The sequence below is a fragment of the Carlito syrichta genome, unplaced genomic scaffold (assembly GCF_000164805.1).
Source record: "Carlito syrichta isolate Samal-C Ts95f unplaced genomic scaffold, Tarsius_syrichta-2.0.1 Scaffold305686, whole genome shotgun sequence".
In the NCBI taxonomy this organism is placed as follows: Eukaryota; Metazoa; Chordata; class Mammalia; order Primates; family Tarsiidae; genus Carlito; species Carlito syrichta.
Window position 1 is genome coordinate 725,752 of NW_007249782.1, and position 10,097 is coordinate 735,848.

At 41.6% G+C, this 10,097-nt stretch overlaps 1 non-coding gene across 1 annotated transcript; it reads right to left on the reverse strand.

Moving 5' to 3' along the window:
• Positions 1 to 9,789: 9,789 nt before the first annotated feature.
• On the reverse strand, positions 9,790 to 9,871 carry TRNAS-UGA. The gene has a single exon. It is a non-coding gene; the product is annotated as a tRNA-Ser (tRNA).
• Positions 9,872 to 10,097: the final 226 nt, after the last annotated feature.

Below are 10,097 nucleotides of genomic sequence, written 5' to 3' on the forward strand. Positions count from 1 at the left end.
AAAAAAAAAAAAAAATTCTTGATTGTCTCTCTAGTATACCTAATGTTACTTTTAGTTTTTCTGGACTATTCTTGAAAATAAGACAGAAATGGAGGAACATAAATAGGTTATTGTGCATTATATAATACATGTATGTATTTTAGCCTTTTTTGTGTATGTTCTGTAATTTGTGTATGTGTAAGAGTTATGCATATATGCGTATATATGTGAATGTTGGGGTGTGTATATTTCAAATCAACCATAAAGGACAGGGAGGAGTTTCCAGTCAGGGTGTTAATGTGCAAAAGGATCAGACTTTGCTAGTCTGTTCTGTGGAGTGTGTTAGCCAGTCTAATTAGTCTTATGGAGTCATGTTGGGCAGTAGTGTGAGAGATGGTTGAGAAGATGTTAGGGTCAAATTATGCAGGCCTGTGTATGAAGCTAGGGAGTCTGGCCTTTACTCTGACAGCTGTGGGGATCCATGGAGGGTGTGTGAGCAATGGTGATGGTAATTAAACATCCCTAACCAGTCCAGGGATGCCAGGAGAGAAGGCTCCTCCAAGTCAGGTTTTCCTCCCCAGAAGTAGTATATCTCACATTTAGGGGTCATTGACACATATCATGCGATTTATATATATGTGAGCTGGAGTCTCACTCCATTGCCCAGACTGGAGTGCAGTGGCTGCTCCCGGCAACTGCAGCCTTGACCTGCTGGGCTCCGGCGATCCTTTCGCCTCAGCCTTCCAAGTAGCTGGAACTACAGGCGTGCGCTACCACGCCTGGCTAATTTTTTATTTATTGTAGAGATGAGGTCTTGCCAAGCTGCCCAGGCGGGTCTTGAACCCGTGGACTCAGGCAATCCACTCACCTCAGCCTCCCAAAGCGCAGGATTACTGGCTGAGCCACTGAGCCCGGCTGATATATATTTTTTAAAAATTGTGGGGGCTGGGGCTAGAATGAGAAATGTAACATAGGTGGGAGTAAACCAATCATGAACTGTAAGAGGCATAAAAAAAAACTTAAGGAAAAAAAAGGCCTAGATCAGGGAGCATGTCAGAGCCACTGTAGCTAGCCTCTCAGAGAAAGTCTCATGCAGTTCCACACACATCCCCAGCTAGAGTCAGCTCTGGGCAGCCTGGTACATCAACTCCCAGGGAACTTGTTCTCCACTTTATCCAGTTCAGAGGGACAAAAGAGCCAAGGACATTCCAGTCCTTCAATAACATGAATCAAATGGCCTCTTCCATCCCTGTCCAATGGCTCCCTCAAGTTGGACCCAGATAGCTCTATGAGGGGACCCATTCTAGGGAAAGGAGAAGAGAATAACAGCATGTGATTGCATCCTCTGTTGTTCATCTGTAAACTAGCAGTGGTCTGTTTTGGAGGTTAACATGAGATGAGGACTCATCACAATGCCTGTCTTGTAGTTAGAGCTCAGAAAATGGCAGTCAAGACTGACAATGCCAGGAGTTAGAAGTAATTCGTATTATCACTTAGTGGATAAAGAAATTATGGCTAGAGAGATTATGCAGCCTGCTCCAAGTGACACAGTAAGAAAGAGAAGGAGTCTCCCACTCCTTCAAGCTTCTTCACAAACTGGCAAAACTGGATTCAGGCCACATCTTAAGATTTCAAGGGCTGAAAGACCTTGTTTACAACAGCAGATGCAGTACTTACTATTTCTGGAAGAGCAGCTTATGTGGCAAACTACAGAAAGAGGAGAAAATAAGTAAGCATTTTCAAGGCCTGCACCCCATCCAATCTCCGTGGCAAGTGGAGCAGACAAGCACAGCGTACAGGAGAGGATTCTGGAAGGCTCTGGGCCGTTCTGATGATCTTAGAAAACATTTACTCTCAGTTTTGCCCCCTGTGTAAATTACTGATGTCCTTTCTTGGTGTCTTTATGCCAGTGGAAATAGATGTGTGTAAACTGTGAAGAACTAGTGAAATATTAATGAGCCTTCTAACAATTAATGGTATCTTCACAGTGGTAACTTGAGAAGATCTTTTTTGTTGTAGTGGGGACAGTCCTCTAGAGCAGGGATCTATAAACTATAATCGTGGGCCAAATCCAGTTCTCTGTTTTTGTATATAAAATTTTATTGAAACTCACTTATCTGTTTACAAATTATCTATGGCTGCTTTCAAGATACAAAGGCAGAGTTGAGTTGTGACAGAGACACATAGCTTGCAAAGTGTAAAATATTTGCTGGCAAACCTTTTACAGAAAAAGTTTGCTAGCCCCTGTACTAGCAATGTATAGCAAAATCAAGTATTTAACATTTCTGTGCTCCAACATCTTAAACACATGTTATTTCAAAACACTAATATTCTGTCTCCACTGATGTATGTGCCTTAACATCTGGAAGACAAGTAATTTTTAGATGAATACTATGTATACTCATCGCTTGGAATGACTAGTGGTGTCAGGTAAAATGTGTCTAAAGTTCCTGTGCTGGACAAATACTCTGAGAATTTTGATGAATATGCTTAGGAGGAAAATATATTCCCCCCAAATCTTTGTGGACATATGTGATATAGAAGATTTCATCAGAGTAAAAATTGAAAGAACAAAGGGGTTCTGAGATCCCTGGGGTGGGGACCAGGAGACTTATGAGTCGAACATACTGGAGCTGTACCCTACCTCGACACCTGAGGAGAAGCTTACAGTTCTAGTCTCTTCTCTTTCCCTGAACTCATGCAGCAGAAAGCATGAAGAGCATAAAGCCAATGGACCATACTCTCTGTCAATGGATTCTCCTAAATGGTTTGGGATGCCTTTCACACACATGCCACCCCTAGCGGTCCAGCACCAGACAAAGCGGGTAAATCTAAGTTCATCATGTCCACTCTTTAGGCCAGGAGAGACTGTCCTTGGATCTAGGACTCCTGAGCATGTGTGGGGGAGGGTGGGAAGGAACTAGAAATAACTCATTTCCTGTGGCATCTAGTCTATGAGCTTGGGTGAGCTTGACTGATCAACTTCATGCAGGAAAGAAACCAGGTTGGGAAAGAAACTAGTTGTTAGAACAAGAGTTGGAAGCACCATGTTTTCTCCATCACTGCTTTATATGGAACAGGTCATCTGTTTAACCTGAAAATTCCAGTCTCAGAGCTCTGTTTCTCTAACCCCTGCAGGAACTAAGACTTAAGAATTATTATTAGTTATTTGCACTGTAGCATGTAGAGAGGCCCTGAGACCAGATGTCCTTGGGGAATGAGGCCTCCAGAAGAGGGCATTCTCCCTAGGGAGGACTTAGAATACAAACTTTACACAGATCCTAGGTCAGCCCTATGTCTCACTTCTTTTTTTTCACTGCTTCACTACACAGCAAAGTCCTTCATTAATGACACCTATGTGGATGAAACTCCTTTACAATGAACATGGTGTGTTAAAACAAAATAACAGCTTCATAAATTATGCAAAGCAATGCTGCGATATATCAGGCAGTTCATCTGCAATATTACTGTGGATCTATGCAGTCAGGACACAAATCTCTTCAGGCACAGTTTTGTTTCATCCTCAAAGTTGAAGGAAAACAGGCTTTACCCTTTCTTGTTGGAGACTCTACTTCCCACCCCTTCAGGTATTCTGAGACTACTTGCTTTCAGGCCCTCAAAATCACAAAATTCATTCAACATTAATTATTGAGGGCTCACTAAATACCAGATAAGAGGATTTAGTGGTTACACACACACACACACACACGCTCATGTAGGGAGAAATTAAGCAAATATTCACACTAATGTATTACAAAGCATGATGTCTTATGAAGAAAAAGAATAAAATGATATGAAACCATGTACAAAGGGGGCTTGACCATTTTGATGGGGAGAATGGTACCGAAACATGTACAAAATTCCTGAGGTAGGAAAGGGTTTGGTCTCCTTAAGGAACTAAAAGGAAAGACAGAATACATCTGGCCAGAGAATGAGCAGGTATGCCATGGAAGTTGTTGTTGAAAGGGCACATGGGAATCCCCAGAAAGGTTTTCAAGAGGAGGGTTATTAGACCAAAGGTGTGTTTTTTTCTTTTGAGCTGGAGTCTCACCCTGTTGCCCAGGTTGGAGTGCAGTAGCACACTCATGGCCACCCCAGCATCGACTGCTGGCTCCGGCGATCCTTTTGCCTCAGCCAAAAGGATCCTTTTACTTCCAAGTAGCTGGAACTACAGACGTGTGCTACCACGCCAGGTTAGTTTTTGATTTTTATTGTAGAGGCTAGGTCTGGCCAAGTTGCCTGAGTTGGTCTCGAACCCATGAGCTCAGGCAATCCACTCACCTTGACCTCCCAAAGTGCTGGGATTACAGGCTGAGCCACTGAGCCCAGCCAAAGGTGTGTTTTTAAAGAAATAATTTTTTTTTAAATTTTAAAGATGTGGGGTAAAATTCAGGATTAGATATACAAGTGGCCATTGTACAGGTAAAGTTTAGGCCTCCCTTTGGTCCCCACTTTGAGATCAGGTACCTTTGATGTCATGTCTCCCCCACCAGCCAGCAGTGTCCTGCTACTGCCAATCTCTTTATTTATTTAAAATATATGTGGTACAATTCAGGGTTAGGTATACAAATGTTCATTATGCAGCTACCTTTGTTAATGAGGTGTGCTTCCCCCCTCCCCTGGCAGTTTCCCACTACTGCCAATTCCACCCCCACTCTGCACTGGGATTTTACCACTACGGCCAATCACTTTCTTATAGTGTTACAATAGTTGTTTAGGGTCCACTTATAAGTGAGAATATGTGATACTCAGTTCTTAGTTTCTGTGATAGATCACTCAGTATTATAGACTCTAAGTCCACTGAAGTTGCTGCAAAGTTAATAATTTTGTCCTTCTTTAAGGCTGTGAAATATTCCATCTTGTATATGTACCACTTCTTTTTTTGTTTTGAGTTGGAGTCTCACTCTTGTCACCCAGGCTGGAGTGCAGTGACATGCTCACAGCCACCACAGCCTCAATCTGCTGGGCTCAGGTGATCCTTCTGCCTCAGCCTTCCGAGTAGCTGAACTACAGATTCATACCACCATGCCCAGCTATTTTTGTGATTTATTATAGAGACAAAGTCTCACCAAGTTGCCCAGTCTGTTCTCGAACTCCTGGACTCAGGCAATCCTCTTGCTTCGGCCTCCCAAAGTGCTGGGATTATAGGCTGAGCAACCGCATCCGGCCCCAATTTTTTTGGTCCGGTCCTCTTTCGATGGGCAGAGTGGTTGGTTCCATGTTTTTGCTATTGTGAATAATGCTGCAGTAAACATGTGTGTTTAGGTATCTTTTTCATAGAGTGATTTGAGTTCCTCCGCCAATCCCTTTCTTATAGTATTAGGGTAAATGTTCAGGGTCTACTTATGAGTGAGAACATGTGGTACTCAGTTCTTTGTTTCTGTGATAGATCACTGAGTATTATAGATTCTAAATCCATCCAAGTTGCTATGAAGTTCATAATTTTGTCCTTGTTTATGGCTGTGTAATAGTCCATCATTGGTATGTACCACATTTTTTTATCCAGTCCTCTTTTGATGGGCAACACAGTTGGTTCCATGTTTTTGCTATTGTGAATAGTGCTGCAATAAACATGCATGTGTAGGCATCTTTTTGGTAGAATGATTTGAATTCCTCCAGGTATATTCCCAGTAGGGGAATTGCTGGGTCATTTGGAAGGCCTATTTCTAGTTCTTTTAGAAATCATCACACTGTCTTCCTTAGAGGTTGAACTAGTCTGCATTCCCACCAGCAGTGTAGAAGCATTCTCTTTTCTCCGCATTCTTGCCAGCATCTGTTGTTGTTTGTTTTATTAATGATGGCTATCCTTACTGGGGTTAGGTGGTATCTCAATATAGTTTTGATTTGCATTTCTCTGATGATTACTGAGGCTAAGCACTTTTTCATGTGTCTGTTGGCTGCTGTATGTCTTCTTTTGAGAAGTGTCTATTCACGTCTTTTGCCCACTTTTTAATGGGACTTTATTTTTCTTTTCCACATGTTTGAGTTCCTTGTAGATCCTGGATGTTAGGCCTTTGTCAGATATACAGCTGGCAAATATTTTTTTTTTCCATTCTGTGGGTTGTCTGATGCTTTATTTCAGAGGGAAGGAAGAATGAATGTTGGAGAAAATTGGAGACTGAGAAGTAGTTGAGATGAAAGGTGGTATTGATTTAGACTGGCTGACAGTAGTAAATATAGAACAAAATGGATTCTCAATATATTCGGGGTAAACTCAGTGACATTTGTGTTAAATAGAAATTGGGGTAAGGAACATGAAAGTATCAGAATAATTCCAAGTTGGGGTGCCCCATGGCTGGAAATGCCACAAACTGGGAAAAGGAACACTGAGTAGGACCTGGACTAGAAGGGGAGGGATAACTATGAGTTCAGCCTTCCTACAGATGACTGATTACAACTGACAAAAAATTCACTTCAGTGTATTTACATTTAAAACCTTTGAACTCCGATTAAGAAGTTGCAGATTTAATTTCTACTAAAGAAAGAAGGTAGAGAAATATTTGGGGAAAGGAAATCTTGATATTGTATTTATAATCCTCTCTACCTGCCAAAGAGGGTTCTGATTGCTAGTTACACGGATGCCAGAGCACAGGGACAAGGCTGAATTTCTCTGTGCCACTAAAGAGTGAAAACAATGGAGTGTTGAAGGAAAATCCTAAGACTGTGCACCGCATGAGGTTGTGTCAGAAAAAGCTGGATCCAGAGGACGCACAGGAGTGTTGTTAGTGGGTGAGGGAACTTGGAAGAAGAAAAATGTGGAAAGAGGAGTTGGAAGAGTCTCCTCTGAGAGGAGTAATGCCCTACAGAAGCTCTTCCACATCTAAACCCTCCCTTCAATATCTTCCATAGATTTTCCTTTGCACGCTACGGAGATAGCTGACATCTGAGATGCATGGAGGATAGGCTGAAAGTAAATCACTCTCTGGGAGATGAAGGTGGGATTGACCTGCAGAGGAAAAGGTCTGGATGTGCTTGCTTCCTAGTTCAATCTGCCTTTTCAGTGCTAGAAGACAAGGGAAGGAAAGAAATACAAAGCAAGGAAGAAATAAGGAAGGACAAGAGAATGGGAAGGGAAAGAAGAGTACATTGTCAGGCCGTCATCCATCTAAAGAATGATTATAGGTGGGGGATACCGCATATTAAATGAACTCATACTAAGGCAAAGGTTAGTGGCTTTTAAGAGGAGGATAGTATGTTGAATCCTATTTTTGAGGGGTCATTCTAGGCGTGAAGTATGAATCTATGTGCTGACTCATATTTATACATTCCTTTATTAAAAATTTGAGTACATTTTCTGTGCTAGAGAGGAGTACAAGGATGATTGATATAGTCCCTTTGCACATCCTCAGGGGATTTATCATTTAGTGGGAAGAAAGGCAAACAGGCAGAAATAGAGCAATGTGATCCTCGCTATAATAGTAAATGGGATAATTAAAGAGGGACTTCTAAATCAGCCTGGAAGATTGTTGGAATGCTTAGCCCAAGAGGTGACAATTGAAAAAAGAATATGAGTTTTTCTGGCAGATGATGGTGGGGTGAAGAGGGAAGTTATATCTAGCTTTGGAAGAAAAAAATTGGGGCCAATTTAAGTAGAAACTTGTAGAAACTTACTGGAAGGATATCGAATAGTTTGCAGAATTGCTGGGATGCCTGCAAAACCACTTTTGGAAAATGGAGCATAAATACGTTAGGCTAGGCAGAGTCTAAGATCACAGCAGAATGATATCACAAAAACAGTCTGGTGCAGTCACTATGGTGCTGCTGCTGAACAGCTGTAAACCCCTCTGCAGTTCCTGCCCTGCCGCCTCTACCCACTATCAGGATGGCTCCCCGATCTATCTCCTTTTTGTATTAATAGCTGTGAATTGCAAGTTGTGGGTGGGCACATCTGATTGGCTGGGCCTAGGTCACATGCTTCCTCCCTAGCTGCAAGGGAGGTCGGGAAGGCAAGTGTTTGTATGCGGCTTTTTCAGCTTCTGCACTGGGAGTGGGAGTTGTGGGTGGGTTGCAGTCTTACACCTAAACTGAAAATGAGAGAAAGCCTCCTAGGAGCACTTAAGAAATGCTAGGCAGTTCTCTTCTCCTGGTGAAGGGGCAGGGTAAAAGTAAGAGAAGGAAGATAATTTAGGTAGTTACCTGTGAACATGTTAAAAAGGCCCAAATGCTTGAGTCAGCATGCAGCGCTGGGAGGCCTTCTGATAATGCAAAAGGAGAAGGGGGAGAAGGAAGAAAGGCTAGGAAGGTGAACAGGAGATTTGTCTTGAAGACCTTTTGCTTACAAGTTTTGAGTTTCCTGTTACAGGAGTGTGGCAGATGCAACTGGTCTGTCCATTCAATATCATCTTTTTTTCTTCCTTCCCAATAGAATTCCAGTTTCAATTTGGGTAGCAATACATCTAACTAAGACCATTTACTTCCTCAGAATTCCTTTTAGCTAGTGGTGGCCATGTTACTTAGTTTGGATAAATGAGGCATAATAAGGGCTCTTGCCTCTTCTCTTTCTGGCTGAATGCAGATGTGAGGTTTGGAAATGTAGCCACCACATTGGGGCTATGAGGCAAAAATCAGAGGATTTGGCCTATAGACTGAAAATGGAACATCAGAAAGATGGAAACAGCTCTGTTTCCTGTTCCATCTAAGAATTTTCTAGTCCCAGGCTTCTTTTTCCTTTCTTTCTTAAAAAATTTTGACAAGTTACTATTTATTTAAGACATTATTTATTTATTTGAAGTAATCTCTTGAAACAATAAGATATAATTTAACAAGAAAAAAGAGTTGTCAAATGGCACTACCTTTTACAGATTGTAGAGCACCATTTACAAGAATAATTGATAATTATGCAATATATATTTGCCTCTTGATGTCAGTTTTAATTGATAATCTTGGGCCTTTCCCTTTCTCGGATTCACATTTTAACATAGTGTCAACATGTTAAGCTTTTAAATTGAAACAAATAAGAGAAATTATACACTATTTCAGAATCTCGGATCCAGGATTGGTATTCATTTTGCAAGTTTTTTGAGAGAAACCCCTATGTGTTTAAGCCACTAGAGTTGGGTTTTCTGTTATTTGCAGCTGAATGTAATCTGACTGATACAGGGAAGGAGACCTAGTATTTAAAACATAATACTAGGTCAATATAGAAATTTTAGGAAACCCGGTTAAGCAAAAAACTACTAAGAAAATTAAAATCCCCCCAAATCACACTACTCAGGGATAATATCACTGCTAACATTTTGGTATATTTCTTTCCAGCCTCCATTCTTTCTCTCTTTATTGTTCTCTTTCTCTCCTATTCTTCCTACATACATGGGTATAGAAAAGAAATGTTTAACAAAAATATGATCATAATATGGTATAATGTTTTCTCATCTATCCTACTTTTTGCATTTGGCAATTCAAAACGCATTGGGAAATCCTTCCCAGATCATTAACATCATCTTAATGGCTACATGCAATAGTGTTCCATTATGTGGATGTCTCTAACACGCTTAATTAAGTAGAACTTTAACCTTTCTTTTATTATCCTCCATTTCATATCACTTTTGGATGTGTTGGGGAACCGTTGGAGGTGATTCTGGGAAGTAAGGAAAGGTGGCTACGGGTTTGCCCTTCGTTATAGTGATAAGTATAGTGGAAGTCTTTCCCCTTGGCGTAAATAGTGTATGTTTGCAGCACCGGCAGCGATTAGTTTTTTTTGGTATATTAAACTATTCTGTAGGTGCGTCATGCAGCTGGCAAGTATCGAAAATACAGCGGGAAGAGTTGGTTTTTCGTTTGAGGTTCTTAAAAGTGGAAAATAGAAGCTTCCGCAGCGAGCAGGGTTCGAACCTGCGCGGGGAGACCCCATTGGATTTCAAGTCCAACGCCTTAACCACTCGGCCATCGCTGCCACGGAGAAAGAGGGAAGGCGGAGACACTTTAGTGTAATAACTACTGCGCTCCAGCCAGGCCCGCGAATGGGCGGAGCCTGCAGACGTCTCTGAGCTCCGTTTTGTTAGAGGCAGCCGGGCCTGAGGGTTTCGGTTGCGAAAACTACGGCGAAGAAATAATAGAAACCACTTGAAATAGTGATACATTCACATCTTAGAAACCGTTTCCTTAACTGCGCTCCGAAA